Below are 5,094 nucleotides of genomic sequence, written 5' to 3'. Positions count from 1 at the left end.
AAGAATTTTTGTGAGTTTGAGCCAAACTGTCAACAATTGCCAGGAAGCAGAATCTCAATGGATTGTTTTATACTTTACAATCAAAGAAGGAGATGTGAGTTACATGAAATCCATTGGTGGAAGGTTAGGGAGGTGGGAGAAGGCAAAGCAGGGTAACTTTTGGGATTGGATAAAAAGTAAAATGAGAGACACATCTTTTACTGAGGTGGGTGCAGGATAGTTACCAGTCAACAATTAACAAGATAACAATAACAATGAAGGAATTTATGGTCTCTGTTCTGGAGCCCAGATGCATTTGGTTGTGCCCTGAGGGGTCCTGAAAAAGAGAAGTTAGAAGTTACCCTGACATTTCACAAGGATGTTATCTTAGATGCAAAAAGACAATAATAGGCTCAGTTAAGGTAAAGTTGACCTTTATCAGGAAAGACACTGGTCTAGGACATGACTACCCATTATAAACTGTTTTTAATTCAAGTTTTAATTTCAGACCATCCTTTGTAATTACTTTAGGTCAGGTGTCCTCAAACTTTTTAAACAGGGGGCCAGTTCACTGTCCCTCAGACCGTTGGAGGGCCGGACTATAGTTTTAAAAAAAACTATGAACAAATTCCTATGCACACTGCACATATCTTATTTTGAAGTAAAAAAACAGAACGGGAACAAATACAATATTTGTATTTGCATGTGGCCTGCGGGCCATAGTTTGAGGACCCCTGCTTTAGGTCCTTGAGTTTGCAAAACCGCCAAGCAGGTCCCTCCCTGAGCTTGTCAGGTTAGGGTGTGGCCTTTTTTTCACCCACAAAATTAATCTATAAGCAATAGATTATAAAGTCCCCAAGGAATAAGAATTCCAGCCTCATAATTAAACATTTAGCTGTGAATAGCAAGTGTCTGAATTCAAGATAATATTCAAAAGAAGAATTTCAAAGTTAAATCCCACACCTACTGTAATCTCTGGTAGTTTAACACCACCAATTTAATGCATTTTAAACACAAAACAGGGTATAACGTTTGAAAAAGCAGTGTGAGAATTTGAGAATACAACCCTGCCTAGGTATAATTTTATTTTCTCTCAAAATGTTTCCACCCCTTGTCTCTGCATTAGTCATAATCTCAGAAAAGTATTCCAAAAATATCAAATTTTTGAATGGGATGACAAATATTCTTAAAGAAATAAAAAATAGTTCTTTGAAATGTTAAAAACTGAGCGCAATAATTTTTTAACTGTTAATTTTGAAATAATTTTAAATCTATGGAAAACTGCAAAAATAGCATAGTTTCTATAAACCCCTCATGAACTTCTCCTAATGTTATATCACCTTTGATATTTATAGTAAAATTATCAAAACTGGAAAATTAACATAGGTATACTACTAACTAAACTACAGACTTTATTGAAATTTCATCACTTTTTCTTCTGAAGTCCTTTTTCTGTTCGGGTCTACTATCCAGGATCCCACTTTGCATTCAGTGATTATTTCTCCTTAGCCTCCTCAAATCTCTGACAATTCTTTAGCCTTTCCTTATTTTTCATAATTTTGACACATTTGAAAAGTACCGATAGTTTATTTTTTAGCATGTTTCTCAGTTTAGTTCTGCCTAATGTTTTCTCATGATTTACAAGAGGTTATGCTTTTTTGGCAATAAAATTATACTAAGTCCTCACTGCATCATATCAGTGGGTTTGTGAGTGGATATGTCTTATTTGGAGGTTGTTAAATTTGAGCAGTTGGAGTTAATATTTTAAGGAGATACTCTATAACTAAGCAAATATTGTTTCTCCACAAAATTTCACACATTAATTTTAGCATCCATTGGTAGATCTTGTCCACAACAATGATTGCTGTGGTATTCAACTGTTTTATAAAAACATTATTTGCCATTTGCCTAAAGTATTGAATAACTACTAGAGGAGCCTTAAGTGTGTGTGTGAGCAGCTAGGAATATCAGGTGGGAAGGGATCTGTGTTCAAACAATAAAAAGTGAGGTGTAAGAAGAGGAAAATAAAATGACCCCTCTATAGGTTATATTTCTATCCTATCTTGGTATCCTTATGAACTGCCTATGTCAGTGCAGCACCCAACTTCAAGACCTCATGGATAAAATTTCACAACCTTTCCATAGATATGAATCTACCAGTTAAGGATTATAAGAGAAAGAATTGTGTCTTTAAAAGAATAAGAGTGGAAAAATTAAGTAACTCTCTATATGATCCAAACTCTAGTGTTAGTAAAATATATAAATCAAAATGAGGAAGTTATTTACAATCAAATGGATTGCATTTTTTAAGCCATCCATATTTTATTAGTATTAACAAATTCTTTTGATAGACACCATTTTTGTCCTTGATTCTTTGGAATCTGCCGTAGACCAATTCCAGCATGTCATAATTTCAAGAGTTTCATCAAAAGGTTGATGAGACTTGGGGACTCAACAGGGTTGAGTCACACATGTAGTCACCTGTTGGGAATGGCTGAAGGCATTTCCCCAAACCTGAATAGGATACATTAAATTGATTGTGGCTCCCAGACAGCTTAAAGGGCATCTTAATCTACATGTTATTGCCTCCTACTGGCCAAGCACCTAAACAGCCGTAGGCTAATTCTCCCATTCTGACAATGGACTCTGTACAAAACCCTGACCCTTTGAAGTGTATATCTCTGCCTCTCCTCAGGACAAGTTGTGTTAATAAAAAGTATGGGGTCCTGCGGATAAGGAGAACCTAAGACCTTAGACTTAAGACTTTAGATCTTAGCTCCTTTAGCTAAGCTCCTCTGACCCCCAATGCCTTTCAAAATTATGATTCGTCACCGGACTCTTTATTAGTCTCTGGATTCCTATTTAACATCTACGCACCGCCTTCTCCAGATTCCTGAACCCTCCTTGATGCTGGGATAAGAACCCGACCGAATCATTTTCATGAATATACCCTAGGTCAGACCTATTGGGTATTAGGCTATTTGTGGCCACCAACTTCAAAACGTCATAGTTTGAGTTGTGTTGCATTTTGTTTTCCTTAAACTATGAAGTCTGCTTTCTTTGTATTTATGAGGAATTTCAAAGACACTGAAGAGCTCCTTGCTCCACAAGACAAATCACTTTTCTTTTTTCCTAGACAATAATCTCTGGTTCCATAACCGTGTGTGAATATTCTGCCAAAACTGCTGCAGAAATTACCAGGCAACCGGAGGACACACAACCAGGCACTCGGAAGATTCAGAAAAAACACTTTATTGCAGGAGCACCGGTGCATGGCTCAAGGGAATCAGCTTCCAAAGCTGAGCGGCCCAATGCAGTGGGGGTCTGTTTATATAGCCCTAAATTTCTTTGTCTGCTTTTCACTAGCTTTTGCAGTCCCTATGAAAGTTGTAAGGGGGAAGGGAGATTACGACCAACCAACACATCTGGCGCCAGAAGTTAATCTTCTGTGGGGCTGTTATGGCCCCTGTAAGATAAGCATTCAGGGAAACAGGTTTTGCAAGGCCAGGACACAAGCGGGAAGGGGGTTGGAGCTTAATTATAGGCTAGCAAGCATATGCATCAGCATACAGGTTGAGGGGGCACCAAAACTCAGGCTGTTTGCTCAAGCTGCCTTTACAAAACCAGGCCTCAAAGGAACCAGGAGCTAATTCTGGCTTTTCCAGATGTGCAGGAGTAGGAGAATGTCACAACCACCAGGCACTTCATTTCCTCATTTATAAAAACCCTAGATGCTTTACTCTCTCTAAGATGCAAGCTATCACATCATTACTCATAGTGATATACAATCATCAGGGAATTTCAACTTTCTGGTAGGAGGAATTGCTAGCACCTCCCGCAGTTATTATAGGCATAAAGACTTAGGCTTTTGATCTTTGTGAATTCTTCATTATAGTAATTGTCACATGTGAGGTGATTACTGAGATGTTTTGTATTGCTACAAAATCCCACGTGGGCAATGTTTTCTTTCTCTTTAAAGTTTTGGAAAAGTGAGAACACTCAAAAGTCTTTCTCTACATAACAACAATGAGAACACTAAGGAAAATAGTTAGAATCAACATTTTCAGGACTCTGAAAATGAACCAAAGACTTCTTGCAATGTAAGAGGCATTTATTCAACCAAAAAAAAAAAAAAAAAAAAAAAATGGCTGAAGCTAAGTAAGAGCAGCAAGCTTTATGGCATTTTAACTTGCTCTATTCCCACCCCTACTTCCCAGTACCATGGTATCCTTGAAAACAAATAACTCACAATCATAGTGAAAACAAGCAGCCTGGTAACCACTGGAAGGGGCAGACTGTCTTTATTTGATATGCCTTGTGGTTCTCTGAAAGATGTCTCTTTATTTAATCTGGCTTAGAGTAAATTAAATACAAATAGTTTTTTGCCTATGGAAATTTGAAAATAATCAGTGAAAATTGTTTAACATCATGGCTGCCTGAGACATTAAATAACAGAGGGAACAAACAGTAGGATAATCAATTAGCTTAAAAATGAAAAAAGGAGAATGAGATCTCCATTGGGTGCTTTGAAAACTCCTGATATCTGGAAATCTAGAAAGCCACACACACGCATGGGGTGTTGTGCATGTCCAGAGCTGTGTCCAAACAAAGGAAAAACCTAAAGGCCCTGTAAGGTCTCACTTGTGACAGACTTGAGGTTATGAATAAGTGAAAAGAGAAGACTAAGACAGATTTGTAAACTCCCAGCTAAATTTTGAAGTCATGCCCCAATACACGTATACTGAGCCCCTTGGCAAAGAATAGGAGACTTGTTATTTCCAGGCATGTAAGGAAATCTTAACAAACGTATAGTTGACCAGTATACTAATCAAGCAGAGATTTCAGTGACCACAGATGATTAAAAAAATGCTAATTTTGCATAATTAGTTTTGAAAAGTCACTGAAAACACACACACAGAAACAACAAACTCTAAAGAGAGAGAATAATCTTATTTGTAGAGTCACATTATTTTTGCTTAATGTGACTGGTTTTCAACAAAAAATTATGAGACACAAAGAAAAAATGTATAGTTTATAATAGAAAAAAAAGCAGTTCATAGAATCAACTATTTTAAATGAACTAAAAAAGTCTAAAACTCTAAAGAGAAGTATAAG

Source organism: Myotis myotis, unplaced genomic scaffold, assembly GCF_014108235.1.
Source record: "Myotis myotis isolate mMyoMyo1 unplaced genomic scaffold, mMyoMyo1.p scaffold_m19_p_9, whole genome shotgun sequence".
NCBI classification, from domain to species: domain Eukaryota; kingdom Metazoa; phylum Chordata; class Mammalia; order Chiroptera; family Vespertilionidae; genus Myotis; species Myotis myotis.
The sequence above is the reverse complement of the archived record's forward strand: the minus strand, read 5'-3'. Positions refer to the sequence as shown.